This window comes from Solanum dulcamara, chromosome 5 (assembly GCF_947179165.1).
Source record: "Solanum dulcamara chromosome 5, daSolDulc1.2, whole genome shotgun sequence".
Taxonomy (NCBI): Eukaryota; Viridiplantae; Streptophyta; class Magnoliopsida; order Solanales; family Solanaceae; genus Solanum; species Solanum dulcamara.
In genome coordinates, this window is record NC_077241.1 from 2,183,414 (window position 1) to 2,204,334 (window position 20,921).

A 20,921-nucleotide genomic window follows, 5' to 3' on the forward strand; every position below is an offset into this window, starting at 1 on the left:
ACAAAGGAGAGTGAGGCATCACAGAGGGAAATAATCTGTGAGAAAAAATTAGAGAGTGTGAGCAATATTGTAGTAAGGTGGAAAAATCAAAAAAGGTTTATTTCTTTTGAGTGTGTAGTGGTCTTTGGAGTTTTTACTCAGACCTACAAGTGTAAAATTCTTTACTATAGTGATATCAGTTGCTCCTCTCGGCAGTGGTTTTTTTCCTTATCCAGAAGGATTTTCACATAAAAATCTTGGTATCATTATTGCTCTTTTTATTCTTGTTAATTAACCGTATCATTGTGTTCTGCTTTTGTTTCTCGTATACCGCAAATATTATTTCTGTGGTGGGTTTATTCCCAACAACAACAACCCAATAACGTCGTGTGATTCAAACAACTATTGATTAGTTGAAGAGTCCAAAACTCCACCATTAGAATACCTTCCTTCTACATAAAATTTCTCTCTTTTGATTAGTGAATAAGTTGGAGACTTATAATGGGTTTTTTTTTCACGGCTCTTTCTTTTACTACAATAACCTCATTAAACACTACAATATTTTCCGCACTCCACTTGTTCGTGGTTGGTTTCTAAAAGGTAAGAATTTATTTTGTAACTAAAAGCTTTACCCAAAAGAACTGTAAAAAGTTCTATCAAAGTACCTATATAGGAGCAATATAATTTACTAAAATTTTCCTTACATCATCCAAACACAGCGTACAATCAAAATATTATTAGTTTATCACAAATAAATAAGATGATCACACAACACATTCAAAACAAGAAATTACTCTGTGTACAATCAAAAATATTATCGGAACAAGAAACTACAATAGTACAAACAAGAAACAGTCATTAGCTAACACACACGAAAAACTGAGAAAATCACCAAAATTCTGTTGAGTGGCCCCTAAATACTATGAAAATGGCATGGATAATGCCGATACTACACTTACTATTCCCCCTGGTCATTATGGAGGTTCCGGTACAGGTTTTGCAAAACAATTGACCGAAAGTCATATCACCAAAAAATTCATGGGTTAACACACACGAAAAACTGAGAAAACCACTTAATTCTTGTTGAGTGGCCCTAAATGCTATGAAAAATAGCGTGATTCATGTCGAGGCTATACGTATTTCTCTCCCAGGTCATTACAGAGGGTTCTGTAAAGGTTTTGCAGAAAAAATTAACCGAAAGTCATATCACAAAGATTTATGGACTAAACAGACGAAAAACTAAGAAAGTCACCTTTATGGGACCCTCCGTAAGTACCCGGGGGATAAGTATGTGTAGCCTCGACACGATTCACAGTATATTCATTGCATATAGGGGCAACACAAGTGGAATTAGGCGATTTCCTCATTTTTCGTGTGTATTAGCTCTTGAATATTTTGGTTATATGGTTTTCCATTAATTTTTTTTGAAACCTTTATGGTACCCTACGTAAGTACCCATATGTCACATCCCGAGAGGGTACCTTAGATGTGATCGGCACTCGAAGATCATTGCTGGTCTCCAAGCGAACTACTTGGTCCAATCACACATCCGTTCATATCAATCAATCAGCGGAAAGTTTAAAATAGAGAAATAATTTAGTGGGCAATCCAAATCAACGATTCTAACTCAAGAAAGAAAGGTCATGGGCTAACAAATCAAACTCCAATCTTTGTCATTTAAAATATTTTAACAAGAATAATTCAAGGAAAGTAAATACTCAATCGACCCATCACTATCTAGTCTATGAAGCCTCTATCACTACTATCCAATTGGTGTCAATGACATGTTCATAGCTACCTCAAATCAAAATGAGAAGGGCTAACTCAACGCAAGAATAACATAAGCGGTGTACTCAGAATGTAGGGGAGGAATCACCAATACGCTGAGTGTGTATAGATCCTCAATGGTGCTCCTATTGACGATCTCTTAAACCTGTCTCTGTATCATGAAATGATGCAGGTCCAAATGGACGTCAGTACATGGAATGTACGAGTATGTAATATGGCAGAATGAAACATACCTCAAGAAAGAATAACGTTGGTTCAAATATCTCAAAATCAAAAAGATAAGAGAGACTCAATCAAAGTGTCATAAGTCTAAAGTAAGAATACATTTTTTTAGACAAAGACCACTCATATACCATACAATCCAATCCAATCCAATCATGTACAATACGGTTCAATCAAATCATTTACAATTCGATCCCATCCAATCATGTACAATCTAATCCAGTCCAATCACGTATTCAATCCAATCCAATCACATACCATCAACTCTAATTCAATCACATATTATCTAATCCAATCCAATCACATATCCAACCCAATCCAATCATATACAATCAACTCAATTCAATAGATATGCAAATTAGAATTATGCAATGTTTTACAATTCAACTCAATCATCTACAATCACAATCAAACCAATCATATCAAGCACAATCCATTCAATTAGGATTTTCTCTAACCGATAACTATCACCATATGAGCGAGTGATAGTACAACAAGCCAATGTTGTTGTCACGTCTGTTCATACCTTGACAGAGTAAGAACGAATCAACAATCATGGATACATAACCAATCAAGTCCTATCATGTAAGGACAATAAAATAGGAAACATCCGACTTTAACGGTTCGATCCCATGGGAAACATCCGACTTTAACGGTTCAATCCCCTCATACGTTTGGCGACGTAGTTTATTGGTTCGAGTATGGACTATACTCTTACCCAATTCGGTGCTCGATACTCCTCCCAAGACTCAATATGCTCATATCTATCAAGTGAGTAAAATACTTAAAATACTTATTTAGTCTCATTGGACTCTTTTCAAAACTCAAATCAAATCTGGCCTCATTGAACCTTCTTTCAAATCGACTCATGTCAAATCATCAAACTCTTCTCTTTAAAATTTATACAATCTCAACTCAATCTCAAAAATCGACATTTTTAAAGTAAAAGTGCTCAACTCATTTATACTCAAAATGCTCATGTTCAAAAATAATTAAAAGACTTCTCAAACTCAACTCATGCTTAAACTCTTTTTAAATTATAGATGAAAATAATCATTCTTTAAATTCAAAAATAGTGTATAAATAGTTTATACAAAAATGTTCACAAATCATTTATTTAAAACTCTTTCTCAAAAGATCATTTATTTTCAAAATGTTCATAAGACTCCAATCAAATCAAATTACGCAAATCACATATCACATGATCACATTATACTCCAATCCACTTCATCACACAACATCCTCATCAACATAACCTCTTCATCAATCATTCTACATATGTTAAATAACCGCCATTCACATCATCACTCATACCATTATCAAAACATCACCACTCACATCATTATCAAACATCATCATTCACATCATTATCAACATCATCATTCACATCATTATCAACATCATCATTCACACCATCATCAAACATCTTGCTCCAAAATCCTTATTTAATTCTATATTCCATTTATAGAAATAAAAGTGACATTTTAGCTCTACCAATGTTTTATTTCTTTTTATGCCATTCACATTCATAACTATCCCAATTCTCATATAACTCAAAATCAATTTCATCAAACTCAAGTAAAAGAATACCTCATTTCACTTTAAAAATAATATTATTTTTATATACATAAAAATCATCAATCTCATCCTCAAGATAAATTATGACCAAAAAGAAATCTCATCTTGGGTTCATGTGAATGAATACATGAATCCATACTCTCAACAAAGTCAACTCAAGAACATCATTAACACAATTTAGTAATATTCTATAGTTTAGGAAATTTCAAGAAAAACTTTCATAGAAAGTTCAAATCTTTCACAACTTCTATCCAACACATTTATGGGCATATGAAAGAACTCAATACATATTTTAAGTTAGCCTTACATACCTTGCTTGAAGATCATCTCACCGAAAACCAAGACTTGACTTGAAGATCTTGAATCCTTGAGCTTTTGGGAGGATTTCTTGTTGGAGATGTTTGGAAGAGAAGAAGGGATGAAGATTAGGGTTTTTGGGAGGTGAGGGGACTGAAAAATGATCCCAAAACATTCCAAGTGAGGGTATATATAATACGGAAAAAGTCCAATTTGCCCTTCCTCAAAAATTTAGAAAACTGAGCAAAAACTCTCCTGGCGCGTCGCGCCACTGCAGCGCCAAGCCAAAATAGGCTTAAAACCCTGCACATCTAATAGTGGCGCGTCGCGCCAAGGACCAAACTACTGAGGCTGTTTTTTGGTGTTATAGTGGCGCCGGGCACCATTGGAGCGCCAAGCCTAAATTTCCTACAATGGTCGCCCAGGCCTGAAATTCGTGCAGTACTAGTCTGTAGTAAAATAGTCATAATTTTGACTCCGAACTCCAAAAATTTCAAGCTTGGTGGCGTTGGAAAGAAGACTCAAATACCTTTAATTTGGTAGGTCGTGGGGCACAGTTCATTATATTCTAGGAGATATGGTCTTTTGAAGTTGACCCTTATACGAACTCATTCGGAAACTTAGTCGAGACTAATTCTTTGGACTCGACTTGGTGTTAGAGATGTCTTATGACTCTAAACCACATCTAATACCCTTCAAATACTTAGAAATTAATCCTAACTTATATATAAAATTGCAAGTCCTTCAGTTCGAGTCTACACACACGTGAAGAAATGTTCGAGTCTTTGCGAAAAAAATTCTAGGGTGTTACACCGTATGAGCAGTACGTGTAGCCTTGGAATGATCCACGATGTATTCATAACATTTAGGAGCCGCACAAGAGGAATTATGTGATTTTCTCATTTCTTATTTTTCGTGTTAGCCTATGAATATTTTGGTGATATAGCTTTCAATCAGTTTTTTTCTGAAACCTTCATGGGAACTTCCGTAAATATTCGGGAGAGAAGTACATGGAGTTTCGTCATGATTCATACATATTCATAGCATTTAGGGTCTGCTCAAGCGAAATTAAGCGATTTTCTCATTTTTCATATCCGTTAGCCCATGAATATTTTGGTGAAATGACTTTCGATCAAATTTTTTCCAAAACTTTTATAAGACTCTCCGTAAGTATTCGTGTGAGAAATACGTGTAGTATCGGAAAGATCTTCGGCGTATTCATAGCATTTAGGGGCCGCACAAGCAAAATTAGACAATTTTCTTATTTTTCATATGTGTTAGCCCGTGAATATTTTGGTGATATGACTTTCGGTTAATGTTTTTCCAAAATTATTATAGGACCCTCTATAAGTACCCAGGAGAGCAATACATTTAGCCTCGTAATGATCCATAACACATTCATAACATTTAGGGGATGCACAAGCAAAATTAGAGAATTTTCTCATTTTTCGTGTGTGTTAGCCTATAAATATTTTGGTGATATGACTTTTAGTCAAAAAAATTTTAAACCTTTATGAGACCCTCTATAAGTATTCAGGGGAGAAATATGTGTAGTCTCAGCATAATCCACGACATATTCATAGCATTTAGGAGCCGCATAAGCAAAATTAGGTGATATGCTCATTTTTCATGTGTGTTAGCCAATATTTTAGTAATATGACTTTTACTCTTCGTAAGTACCCGGGAGAGCAGTACATATAGTCTCGGCATGATTCATGGCATATTCATTGTAGGTCATCATAGAGGGTACTGTAAATTTTTACAAAAAAAATTAAACGAAATTCATATCATCAAAAACTTTATGGGCTAATACACATGAAAAACTGAGAAAATCACCTAATTTCTTTTGAGTGACCCCTAAATGCCGTGAAAACAACGTGGATCATGCCAAGACTAAATGTACTTTCCCCAAGGTAATTATGGAGGGTCCCATAAATATTTTGCAAAAATATTGATTGAAAGCCATATTACGAAAATAATTTGGGCTAATACACACGAAAAATCGAGAAAATTGCCTAATTCCTATTAAGTAACCCTAATGATATGAAAATGGCGTAGATCATACCGAGGTCGCATGTTCTGTTCCCCTAGGTCATCACAGAGGGTTCCGTAAAAGTTTTACCAAAAAATTAATCGAAAGTCATGTCACCAAAAAATTCATGGGCTAACACACATGAAAAATTGAGAAATCATCTAATATTCGGTGAGTGGCCCCTAAATGTTATGAAAATGATATGGACATGCTGAAAATACACATATTGACCCCAGGACGTTATGGAGGGTCCTATAAAGATTTTGCAAAAAAATTGACCGAAGGTCATATCACCAATTTGGGCTAACACAAAGGAAAATTTTAGAAAACCACTAAATTCCTGTTGATTGGCCCCCTAAATGCTTTCAAAATGGTATGGATCATGACGAGGCTACACATACTTTTCTCTCAGGTCATTATGGATGGTCTCGTAATGATTTTACAAAATAATTGATCAAAAATCATATCCTCAAAAAATTAATGGGCTAACACACATGAAAATCTAAAAAAGTCACTTAATTCTTGTTGAATGACCCCAAAATTCTATGAAAATGGTGTGGATTATACGAAGACACATGTACTATTATTTCAGGCCATTATAAAGGATCCCGTAAAGGTTTTGTAAAAAATATTATCGAAAGTCATATCACCAAAATATTCATGAGTTTACACACACAAAAAACTAAAAAAATTGCCTAAATTTTGTTGAGTGATCCCTAAATGCTACGAAAATGGGTGGATCATGCCGAGGCTACACCTACTATTCCCCTAGGTCATTACTCAGGTTCTCATAGAGGTTTGGCAAAAAATAACCAAAATTCATATCACCAAAAAATTAGTGGGCTAACACACAAGAAAAATTGAGAAAGTCATCTAAATCCTGTTGAGTGGCCCCTAAATGCTATGAAAAAGCGTGGATCATGTCAAGTCTACAAATACTGTTCATTCATATCATTATGAAGGGTTCTGTAAAGGTTCTGTAAAAACATTGACCAAAAGTCATATCACCAAAAGATTAATGACTAACATATACGAAAAACTAAGAAAAATTATCTAATTCCTGTTGAGTGACCCCTAAATCCTATGAAAAATTGTGTGCATCATTACGAGGCTACACTTACTATTCCCCCAGTTCATTATGGAGAGTTCCGTAAAGTTTTTTCAAGAAAATTGATCGAAATCAATATCAACAAAAAAATTCATGGGCATTACACATAAAAAAACTGAGAAAATCGCCTAATTCCTGTTGAGTGGCTCCTAAATGCTATGAAAATAGCGTGAATCATACTGAGACTATACGTACTATTCCCTCAGGTAATTATTGAGGGTCCCATAAAGGTTTAGCAAAAAAATTAGGGATAATACACAAGTAACCCCCTCAACTATAACCAAAATCGTTAGAACATACCTTAACTATACATGAGTCCTATTACCCCCCTGAATTAGTTTAAAGTGTAATAAACACACCCTAAAACCTATATAATAACTCACATGGAGGTGTTTTACACTCGCCTCCACGTCAGCGCCACGTCAAATCTAAAAAAAATCTTCAAATCTAAAAAAAAATTAAAAAATCTTCAGATTTAAAAAAAGTAAAAAAAATCATTTTAAAAAAAAGGAATTTAATTTAAATTTTTCTCACCCTATATTGCCTAAACTAAATCTCTAATATGCAATTTTTTTTGAATTTCATGTTAAGTGTTTGAGTAAAAGAGGAAAAAGAAAAAGAAAAATTCTTCTATGGTTATACAAATTGATGAAATATCTGGAAAAATATCACCAATAATTTAAGTATGTTATGAAAAAATATTTATATTTCTAAAAATGATAAAATTGGGCTCTATTTCATAATGAACAAAAGAAATTTTAATTAAAAAGATATCAACTTAAGTTTTAATATTAACTACTTATGTGTATTAATTAATAATGAAAATGTCCAATTGAAAATGGACATGTGTCCAAATTAGTCAGATTTTATATTATTTGTTGTCTCTCACTTGCCTCAAATAGAGTGAACACACTCTTTGTGCCACCTCAGCACTGAAGGGTGTGTTTATTACAATTTAAAATAATTCAGGAGTGTAATAGAACTCATTATAGTTAAGGTGTGTCCTAGCGATTTTGGTTATAGTTGAGGGGTACTTGTGTATTATTCCAAAAAATTAACTGAAAGTCATACCACCAAAAAATCTCATGGGTTAACACATACGAAAAATTAATAAAATTACCTAATTCATGTTGAGTGACCCCTAAATACTATTAAAATGATGTGGATCATATCGAGAATAGACATACTGTTCCCGTGGATCATTATAATGGGTCGTAAAGCTTTTGCAAAACAAATTGACTGAAAGTTAAATGACCAAAAAATTAATGGGCTAGCACAAGAAAAACTGAAAAAAATCATTTAATTCATGTTGAATGACCCCTAAATTCTATGAAAATAGTGTGGGTCATGCCGAGGCTACACGTACTATTTCTGTCACGCCCCGGGAGGGTACCCTAGATGTAACCGGCATCCGAAGGCCATTTCTGACCTCCGAGCAAACCACCTGATCCAGTCACACATTCATTCAATCACATTCTCTTAGCGGAAACTCAATTAATGAAATACTATTCACAATATGGGGGCCGAAGGCAAAACATTTATCAACCCAACAATCAAATATGATAAGACTCCTCAAAATAACCGTTCAACCTCCCCACACTCCAGTCTATGAAGCCTCTATCAAAGTCTAAAAGGTGCCAATGACAAGTCCATGGCTACCAACAATCAAAATAAAGGAAATGACAACAAAATTGTACAAGAAGGCTCAACATCCTCCGGGAACTAGGAAGACTCACCAACTAGCTGGAAGTGTATGTGGATCTTCAACGGAGCAGTGGTTGATGACCTCTAGTACCTGTCTCTGCATCATGAAATGATGCAGGTCAAATAGCGTCAGTACATGGAATATATGAGTATGTAAAATGGCCGGATGAAACACACCAAACAAACATCGATATCAACCCAGGGACTCAACTCATACATACATGACAACTCACTCAAGTGTCCTAAGTCTAATGAGAATAGTTTAGACGGGACTAACTCATAGGCATATAGAAACTCACTCCAATGCCCTAAGTCTAACAAGAGATAGTTTAGACAGGACAAACTCATAAGCCACTCAACTCAACTGACTCGAAGCACTATCAAGACCTAAATGGGAGTTTCCCTTATCCGACAACTATCACTTATGAGCTAGTGATAGTACAATAATCAGACATCGTTGCCACGTCCGTCCATACCTTGCCAGGGCATGAACGCCTCCCTAATCATGGATACCATCGATTAGTCAAGTCGTATCATTTTAGGATAATAAAATGGGAAACGTCCGACTTTAACGATTCGATTCCATGGGAAGCATCCGACTTTAACGGTTTCATCCCTACCTATATTGGTGGCGTAGTTTCTGGGGTTCGAGTATGGACTATACTTTCACCCGCCTCGGTGCTCGATACTCCTCCCATGACTCCATGCTCATAAAACTCCTCCAGTCATCTCAAACAAGCCCTCACGTCTAGTTTCATGTGGTACATTGTCACCTCATCAACTCGGTTCTCATTTCAACTCAATTAAGTCATAATGGCAAGTCTCATTTAGGACCTTGTCCACTCATCAATTTCATCCTCAAATCAACTCAATCAAGCCTCATTTAGATAAGTATTTATGACATCTCTTCAAGACTCATCACAACTCTATGACTTTAGCTCAACAATTCAAGTAGAATAACACATTTAAGGAAATTGACTTAAGCAACATAATCACATGGCTAAAGATATCAACAAAACATAATAATAAGTCATCTCCATCAACTCATACTAACATTAGGGTTTTAGGAACTTCTTAGCTCAATAACATCAACACGTATAGCATCAAATAAATAGGGGACAAAACTCATTCAAGCATAAACCCTACCAAGAAACTCAATTTTTTATGGACATCTAACCTCAAAGTAAGAGTAGGGCACATGGGTGGACTCAACCCATGTTTTAGATAGCCTTACATATCTTAGCGGAGACTTAGAGAAAACCTTGATGTTGGATCTTCAATGGAGGACTCAAATCTTGAAGCTCTTAGAACTCTTCTTGTTGGAAATGGAGAAGAAGAGGAGAGAGAGAGACTCCTAGGGCTTTTAGAGAGAGAGTGGGGGCTGAAAATATGATCTCAAAATAGTATAGGGTGATACATATATAATTTGGGTAAGTTCCCAAATTGCCCCTTCTCAAAAGTTCTGAAAAATAGGCAAAAATGCACCTAGCGCGATAGCGGCGCATCGCGCTATTGCAGTGTCAGGCTGATTACGCCTAAAACCTGTACATCTCATAGTGGCGCACCGCGCCAAGGACCAAACTACTGAGGCACATTCTTGGCGCGATAGTGGCGCATTGCGCCCTTACTGCGCCAAGGCCAATATTTTCTGGGTTCTGGAAATTGGCTTGAAAAACCCTGCATAACTTATAGTGGCGCGCCGCACCAGAGCCCAAACTACTAAGGCATGTTTCTGGCGCGATAGTGGCATATCGCGCCACTGCTGCTCCAAGCCCAGTTTTCCAGCAATTGCAACCTAGGCCTAAAAATCTCTATTGTGCTAGTTCATCTTAGGATCGTCATATCTTTCGACTCCGAACTCCAAAAAATTACATTCTTGGTGGCGTTGGAAAGAAGACTCGATGAACTTTAATTTGATGGGTCGTGGGCCACCCAAATTGTCGTCTTTCAAAAGATAGGGTTGTTAGAAGTCAACCCCTTATGCGAACTCCTCCTCAAACTTAGCCACGACGAATCTTTTGGATTTGATTTGGTCTTAGGGGTCCTTCATGACCCCACATCACCTCTAACGCTGCTAAATTTCTCTACGACTCGTCTTACTCATGAAAATACTCCATAATACTCGAGTTTGACCCTACCCGAATACAAGAAGGGTCTGAATCTTAGAGAAAAATTTTGAGGGGTGTTACATTATCTCCCCCTTGGGATCATTCATCCTCGAATGACAAGAAATCAAGAATAGACTCAGGGTGCAAATCAAAATCAAAACTCAGTCATTCAATAAATCAAATTCTCTATCAATTAACAAACAAGACTCAAAATGCATAAATGAATTCAATGTCAAGGAAGTGGACATTACCTTCAACATTCTCCTCGGTAGGCACGAATAGATGTGGATATTTAGATTTTATCGCTTCCTTTGCTTCCCATGTGGCTTCCTCAACTAATTGATTCCTCCACAGAACCTCGACTGAGGCAACCTCTTTGTTCCTCAAATTGCGAATTTAGCGATCAAGAATTTGGAATGGAACCTCTTCATAAGATAAGCTATCCTTAATTCCAACTCTATCAATAGGGATTACCAATGAGGGATCACCCAATGACTTTTTCAACATCGAAACGTGGAACACCGGATGAATAGAGGCTAGTTCTGAGGGTAACTCCAACTCATAAGCAACACTCCTAATCCGCCTCGAAATTTGGTAAGGACCGATATATCGGGGACTAAGCTTCCCCTTCCTCCCGAACCTCATGACTCCCTTCATGGGTGACACTTTCAAGTATACCCAGTCACCCTCCTCAAACTCTAAGTCTCTCCTCCTCACGTCGGTGTAAGATTTTTGGCGGCTTTGGGCTGTCTTTAGCCTCTCTTGAATAACCCTCACCTTCTCCATGGCTTGGTGGACAAGGTCAGGCCCAATCAACTCAACCTCACCAACTTCAAACCACCCAATGGGCGATCTACACCTCCTCCCATACAAGGCTTTATAAGAAGCCATTTGAATGCTTGCATGATAGCTATTGTTATATGCAAACTCTATGAGAGGTAAGTGGTCATCCCAATTTTCCTTGAAGTCAAGCACACATGCCCGCAACATATCTTCCAATATCTGGATGGTCCACTTGGCCTGGCCATCTGTTTGGGGATGAAAGGATGTACTCAAGTTCACCTTCGAACCTAATCCCTTCTGAAAGGATTTCCAAAATTGGGAATTGAATTGGGCTCCTATGTCTGAGATGATAGATAAAGGGACCCCATGCAATCTGACGATCTCCTGAATGTACAACTTTGCATAATCTTCTGCGGTGTCAGTAGTCTTAACCGCTAAAAAGTGAGATGATTTCGTCATCCTATCCACGATTACCCATATCGAATCATGTTGCTTCCGGGACTTCGGCAACCCGATGATAAAGTCCATGTTGATCATCTCCCACTTCCATTCCGGGATCTCTACGTTTTGGGCTAAACCACAGGGCCTTTGATGCTCGACCTTCACCTGTTGGCAATTCGGGCACTTGGAAATGAATTCCGCGATATCTCTCTTCATCCCACTCCACCAATATACTTCCTTTAAGTCATGATACATTTTTCTAGAGACGGGATGGATAGAGTATCTTGAACTATGCACTTCATCCATAATCCTTTCTTTAACACCATCGACATCTGGAACACACAGTCTATTTTGGTATCTCAACACACCATCTCCCCCTTTGGTGAAGACCATCACCCCTTATTTGTGAACAACTTCCTTCAATCGAAGGAGGACATGATCCTGATCTTGTTTCTCCTTTACCTCTGCTATAAGTGAGGACGTAGCCCCATCTCGAATGTTAACTCCACCTTCATTGTTCTCTTCGAGTAGAACTCCCAATCAGGCTAATCTATGTACCTCTCTCGCTAATTCCCTCATCCCTTCCTCCACATGGGCAGTGCTACCCATAGAATACCTACTAAGAGCATCAGCAACAACATTAGCTTTACCTGGATGGTAGATGATGCTTATGTCGTAGTCCTTGAGTAGCTCGAGCCATCTCTTTTGCCTCAGGTTGAGTTCCTTCTGGCTGAAGTCATATTGTAAGCTCTTGTAATCGGTGAATACATCAACATGCACTCCATATAGGTAGTGGCGCCAGATTTTAAGCGCGAATACCACAACTGCCAGCTCAAGGTCATAGGTTGGGTAATTCCTCTCATGAACCTTAAGTTGTCTTGAAGTATAGGCTATCACCTTCCCCCTTTGCATCAGCACACAACCCAAACCAATCCTGGATGCATCACAGTAGACTACAAAGCCCTCTGTTCCATCGGGCAAGGTCAGGACAGGGGCAGTGGTCAGCTTGGCCTTCAGTTTCTAGAAACTCTCCTCACAAGCATCCGACCATTGGAACTTAGCCTTCTTTTGGGTCAGCTTAGTCAATGGTGATGATATAGATGAGAATCCCTCTACAAACCTTCGATAGTAGCCGGCCAAACCCAAGAAGCTTCTTATCTCTGTCGGGGATGTGGGTCTGGACCAATTCTTCACAGCTTCAATCTTCTGAGCATCAACCTGTATACCATCTCCAGATATAATGTAGCTTAGGAAGGCCACTGATGCAAGCCAAAATTCACATTTTGAGAACTTTGCATACAATACCTAGTCTCTCAAAGTTTGTAAAACGACTCTAAGATGATAGGCGTGCTCCTCTTCACTCTTGGAGTAGACCAGAATGTCATCTATGAATACAATCACAAACATATCAAGATATGGTTTAAACACTCAGTTCATGAGATCTATGAAAGCTGTGGGGGCATTTGTCAACCCAAAGGACATGACCAAAAATTCAAAGTGGCCATAACGAGTCCGGAAAGAGGTCCTCGGGATATCACACTCCCTCACTTTCAACTGATGGTAGCCGGATCTCAGGTCTATCTTTAAGAAACAAGTGGCACCCTGAAGTTGGTCGAATAAGTCGTCTATTCTGGGGTGAGGGTACTTATTCTTTATGGTGACCTTGTTTAACTATCTGTAATCGATGCACATTCTAAGGGACCCATCTTTCTTTTGCACAAATAGGACAAGAGCACCCCATGGTGAGATGCTCGGCCTAATAAATCCTTTGTCTAACAAGTCCTTCAACTTCTCCTTCAACTCTTTCAACTCAGCTGGAGCCATCCTATATGGCGGGATTGAGATAGGCTGGGTATCCAGAAGAACATCAATCCCAAAGTCAATCTCCCTATCAGGAGGGACTCCAGGCAGATCTTTGGGAAAGACGTCGAGAAACCCATTGACAATCAGGACTGACTCGAGAGATGGAGACTCAACATTGTCATCTTTCACTCGGACAATATGATAGATACACCCCTTTGAGATTAGTTTCCTGTCCCTAAGGTAAGAAATAAACTTACCCTTAGGCATAATAGAACAACCCTTCCACTCTATAATAGCTTCGTTCAGAAATTTGAACTTGACAATCCGGGTCCTACAATCGATAGAGGCATAACAGACATAAAGCCAGTCCATGCCAAGGATCATATCAAAATCGACCATGTCCAACTCAATTAAGTCGGCCAAGGTGTCCCTGTGATGGATTGACATAGTGCAATCTATATAAATTCTTTCAGTTAAAACCGAATCACCAATAGGAGTAGCTACGCAAAAAGGCTCATGAAGATTTTTAGGAACTTTATTGAATTTACTAGCCACATAAGGAGTCACAAAAGATAGAGTGGCACCCGGATCCATCAATACATAACAATCAACAGAAGAGACTCGTAGCATACCCGTTACGATGTTTGGAGAGTCCTTTTGATCTTGACGACTACCCATAGCATATAGGCAGTTTGTACTTCCACTCGTACCTGAAGTAGTGCCCCTCTAATTTCCCTTAGCCGGCGGTGCGGTGGCGGAATGCTGGACTCTGTTTCCCCCGATTGGGCACTCCCTCTGAAAATAGTCCATTTAGCCGCATTTATTGCAACCAATCCTTCCTGCCCTGCATTCTCCCAAGTAGAGCCTACCACACTTTCCACATTGTGGCTTCCCCCTCGAACCTTAACTTACACTGGCCTGGGATTGAGAACCCTGGGGTCTAAAATTCTGGCGACTCTGTACCTGCCAATCATACCTGTTCTGCGGCATAGGTGCGTTGGTGGTAGGTGAGGCATAATTGGGAGGCTTCTTCTGGAAGAAGGACATGTTGCCCTTGATTTGCCTCTGTTCACTCTCATGACCCGCTGATTTTACTTTCTTACTCAGATGTTCTTCTCTATCTTTCCTCTTCTCATCCTCTATAGCATACACTATCAATCAGGAAATATCCATATCTGAGATCAACAATGCTGTTTTGCATTCTTTCTTCACATGCCTCCCTAATTCGGAGATGAACTTCCTCATCTTTGACCTCATATTTGGAATCATTTTAGGAGCATACCTGGACAACTGGATGAACTTCAGGCCATACTCCTTAACCAACATACCTTCCTATTTCAGATTTACAAACTCCTCCACTTTCGCTTCCCTCAGTTCTCGAGGAAAAAAGTGGTCAAGAAAGGCTCTCTCAAATTCATCCCACATAGCAGGTTCAACATCCTCACTTCTACCTTTCTCCCATTGGTTATACCAAATGTTTGCCACATCTTTGAGCTGGTATGACACCAACTCAACCCCCTCAACCTCCGTAGCATGCATAGCTTTCAGAATTTTCCACATCTCATCAATAATGTTTTGGGGGTCTTCGTCGAACTTAGAACCCGTGAATGCTGGCAGATTCATCCTTAGAAAGTCTCTAATTCTAGTGGCAGCAGATGGCTCTTGGGAACTAGAGCTAAGAGTCAGCGAACTCTGGTTACCATTCCGAGCAGCCATTAATTACGTGAGCATGGCAATCGCCCTTCGAAATTCTGCCTCTGATGTGGGTGCAGGCGGAGTAGCAGGCACTTGGGGTGCCTCCGCATACCTCGCAGGTCGACCTCCAGCCCTTGCTGGGCGTACCTCCGATTGGGGCATCTAGGTGTTGTTAACGTTTATCTGGCTAGCCGTATGTTTAGGAGGCATTATCTGTAACGTACAAACTCATGATTTAGAAAGGAGATTTATAGAGTTTAACTCTATCGCACGAAGTCAGAGTATGAAAGAAGTGAAACAATTCCTAATGTCCTATAGTCTCCTGCTTATAAGTGTGGTGCACAACACACCCATAAGCAAGACTCTACTAGACACGGCTTCATAGACTCCCTAGGACTCTTGAACTTTGTGCTTTGATACCATGTTTGTCACACCCCGAGAGGGTACTCTAGACGTAACCGGCACTCAAAGGCTATTTCTGACCTCCGAGCAAACCACCTGGGCCAGTCACACATTCATTCAATCACATTCTCTTAGCAGAAACTTAATTAATGAAATACTATTCACAATATGGGGGCCGAAGGCCAAACATTTATCAACCCAACAATCAAATATGATAAGACTCCTCAAAATAACTGTTCAACCTCCCTACACTCCAGTCTATGAAGCATCTATCAAAGTCTAAAAGGTGTCAATGACAAGTCCATGGCTACCAACAATCAAAATAAAGGAAATGACAACAAAACTGTACAAGAAGGCTCAACATCCTCCGGGAACTAGGAGGACTCACCAACTAGCTGGAAGTGTATGTGGATCTTCAACGGAGCAGTGGTTGATGACCTCTAGTACCTGTCTTTGCATCATAAAATGATGCAGGTCAAATGGCTTCAGTACATGGAATATATGAGTATGTAAAATGGTCGGATGAAACACACCAAACAAACATCAATATCAACCCAGGGACTCAACTCATACATACATGACAACTCACTCAAGTGTCCTAAGTCTAACGAGAATAGTTTAGACGGGACTAACTCATAGGCGTATAGCAACTCACTCCAATGCCCTAAGTCTAACAAGAGATAGTTTAGACAGGACAAAGTCATAAGCCACTCAACTCAATTGACTCGAAGCACTATCAAGACCTAAATGGGAGTTTCTCTTATCCGACAACCATCACTTATAAGCTAGTGATAGTACAACAATCAGACGTCGTTGCCACGTCCGTCCATACCTTGTCAGGGCATGAACGCCTCCCTAATCATGGATACCATTGATTAGTCAAGTCCTATCATTTTAGGACAATAAAATGGGAAACATCCGAATTTAACGATTTGATTCCACGGGAAGCATCTGACTTTAACGGTTCCATCCCTACCTACATTGGTGGCGTAGTTTTTGGGGTTCAAATATGGACTGTACTCTCACCTGCCTCGGTGCTCGATACTCCTCCCATGACTCCATGCTTATAAAACTCCTCTAGTCATCTCAAACAAGCCCTCACATCTAGTTTCATGTGGTATATTACCACCTCATCAACTCGGTTCTCATTTCAACTCAATTAAGTCATAATGGCAAGTCTCATTTAGAACCTTGTCTACTCATCAATTCCATCCTCAAATCAACTCAATCAAGCCTTATTTAGATAAGCATTTATGACATCTCCTCAAGACTCATCACAACTCTATGACTTTAGCTCAACAATTCAAGTAGAATAACACATTTAAGGAAATTGACTTAAGCAACATAATCACATGGCTAAAGAGATCAACAAAACATAATAACAAGTCATCTCCATCAACTCATACTAACATTAGGGTTTTAGGAACTTCTTAGCTCAACAACATCAACACATATAGCATCAAATAAATAGGGGACAAAACTCATTCAAGCATAAACCCTACCAAGAAACTCCATTTTTTATGGACATCTAACCTCAAAGAAAGAGTAGGGCACATGGGTGGACTCAACCCATATTTTAGATAGTCTTACATACCTTAGCGGAGACTTGGACAAAACCTTGATGTTGGTGTAACACCCCTCAAAATTTTTCCCTAAGATTCGGACCCTTCTTGTGTCCGGGTAGGGTCGAACTCGAGTATTGTGGAGCCTTAGCATGAGTAAGACAAGTTATTGAGAAATGTTGCAGCATTAGAGGTGATGTGGGGTCATGAAGGACCCCTAGGACCAAATTTAACCGAGGGATTCATTGTGACTAAGTTCGAGGAGGAGTTCACTTGAGGGGTTGACTTCTAACGACCCTATCTTTTGATAGACGACGATTTGGGTAGCCCACGATCTATTAAATCAAAGGTCGTCGAGTCTTCTTTCCAACCCACCAAGAATGTGAATTTTGGAGTTCGGAGTCGAAAGATATGACGCTCCTAAGACGAACTAGCGCGGCAGGAATTTCATTTTTTGGCCTGGGTTACAACTGTTGGGGAAATGGCCTTGGCGTTGTAAGGGCGCGATGCACCACTATCATGCCATAAATATACCTCAGTAGTTGGTTCTTGGCGCGATGCGCCACTAAAAATTGTGCAGGGTTTTTCAGGCCAAATTTCCAAAACCCAGAAACTTTGGCCTTGGCGCTATAAGGGCGCGACGTGCCACTATCGCACCAGAAACATGCCTCAGTAGTTTGGTCCTTGGCGCGGCGCGCCACTACGAGGTGTGCAGGTTTTAGGCATAATCGGCCTGGCACTGCAATGGCGCGATGCGCCACTATCGCGCCAGGTGCATTTTTGCCTATTTTTCAGAACTTTTGAGAAGGGTAATTTGGGAATTCCCCCAAATTATATATGTATCAGCCCTAACACATTTTGGGATCATTTTCAATCCCTCACTCTCTCTCTAAAAGCCCTAGAAACCTATATCTCTCTCTCTCTTCTTCTTCTTCTTCTTCTTCTTCTCCATTTCCAACAAGAAGAGTTCCAAGAGCTTTAAGGTTTGAGTTCTCCATTGAAGACCCAACCACAAGGTTTCTTCAAAGTCTTCAAACAAGGTATGTAAGGCTAACCTAAAATATGGATTGAGTTCTTCCATATGCCCATAGATGTGTTGGTTAGGAGTTGTGAAAGAGTTGCACCTTTTAGAAAGGTTTTCTTGAAAGTTTTCCTAAACTATGGAATGTTTTTAGATACAAATGGTTGATTGATGATTTAAATGACTTGAGTTACTAAATAGTTATTTTTCATATTATTAACTACAAATGTATCTTTGTATATAGATGTTGACGATATTCTTGAGTTGAGTTTTGTTGAGAGTATGGATTCATGTTTCATTCACATGAATCCAAGATGAGATTTCTTTGGTCATAATTTGTCTTGAGGTTGAGATGGATAGTTGTGTGTATATATGTATTGATTGGAATGAAAATAATGAATTGGTTAGTTAAGAATGTCCCTTTGCTTCTATAAAATGAACATAGGACAAAAATAAGGATTTTGGAGTAGATGTTTGATGATTGATGTGATGATGATACTTGACAATGATGTGATGATAATATTTGATGATGATGTAAATGATAATATATGATGATGATGATGTGATAATGATGTGATGATGATGTTTTGATGACGATGTGAGTGATGACGTAAATGGTGCTTATTTAATATGTGTAGAATAATTGATAAAGAGGTATATTGATGAGGATATTATGTGATGGAGCGGATTGGAGTCTAATGTGATTATGTGATATGTGATTTGCATAATCTGAGTTGATTGGAGTCTTATGAGTATTTTGGAAATAAAGGATCTTTTGAGAAGGAGTTTTAAATAAATAATTTGTGAGTATTTTTGCATAAACTATTTATACACTATTTTTGAGTTTAAGAAATGATTATTTTCATTTATGATTTAAAAAGAGTTTAATCATGAGTTGAGTATGAGGATCCTTTAAATGAGTTGAGTATTTTTACATTAAAGTATCTATTTTGAGTTTGAGTTGAGGGGTTGAAATTATGTTTTAATGTACATAATATTTTCTGCATTCATCGAGTTGAGATTGTACAAGTTTTAAAGAGAAGAGTTTGATGATTTGAGTTGAGTTTTGAAAAGAGTCCAATGAGACTTGCCATTATGACTTATTTGAGTTGAAATGAGAACAGAATTGATGAGGTGGTAATGTTCCATATGAAACTAGCCGTGAGGGCTTGTTTGAGATGATTGGAGGGAGTCTTATGAGCATGGAGTTATGGGAGGAGTATCGAGCACCGAAGCGGGTAAGAGTATAGTCCATACTCGAACCCCAGAAACTACGCCGCCAACGTAGGTAGGGATGGAACCATTAAAGTCGGATGCTTCCCATGGGATCGAACCGTTAAAGTTGGATGTTTCCCATTTTTATTGTCCTAAAATGATAGGACTTGACTAATCGATGGTATCCATGATTAGGGAGGCGTTCATGCCCTGGCAAGGTATGGACGGACGTGGCAACAACGTTTGATTTTTGTACTATCACCGGCTCATAGGTGATGGTTGTCGGATAAGAGAAACTCTCATTTAGGTCTTGATAGTGCTCTGAGTCAGTTGAGTTGAGTGAGTTGCTATATGCTTATGAGTTAGTCCTGTCTAAACTATTTCTATGAGTTAGTCATGTCTAAACTATTTCTTGTTAGACTTAGGACACTCGAGTGAGTTGTTACATATTTATTGAGTTGAGTCCTTCGAGTTGAATTGTAAAATGTTGCATAATTTGATTTGCATATTTACTGAGTTGAGTCCTTTGAGCTGATTGTTGAGTTGAATGTTGAGTAGATTGTATATGGTCGGATTGGAGTAGATGAATTATGATTGGATTGAATAGAATGGTATGTGACTAGATTTGATTTGATTATTGAGTTGATTGTTGAGTTGAGTGTATATAATCGAATTGTAAATGATTTGATTGAACTGTATTGTGTATGATTGGATTGGACTGTATGGTATATGATTGGTCTTTGTCTAAAAATGTATTATTACTTTAGACTTATGATGCCTTGTTGAGTCTCTCTTATCTTTTCAATTTGAGATATTTGGACCGCTGCTATTCTTCCTTGAGGTATGTTCCATTCTGTCATATTACATACCAGTACATTCCACGTACTGACGTCCATTTGGACCTGCATCGTTTCATGATGCAGATACAGGTTTAAGAGATCATCAATAGGAGCATCATTAGGTATCTATTCGCACTCAGCGTATTGGTGAGTCCTCTCCTACATTCGGAGGACACCGTCTGTATATTCTTGCATCGAGTTAGCCCTTTTTATTTTGATTTGAGGTAGCCATGAATATGTCATTGGCACCAATTAGATAGTAGTGATAGAGGCTTCATAGACTAGATAGTGATGAGTCGATTGAGTATTTCTATTCTTGAGTTATTCTTGTCAAACTATTTTTA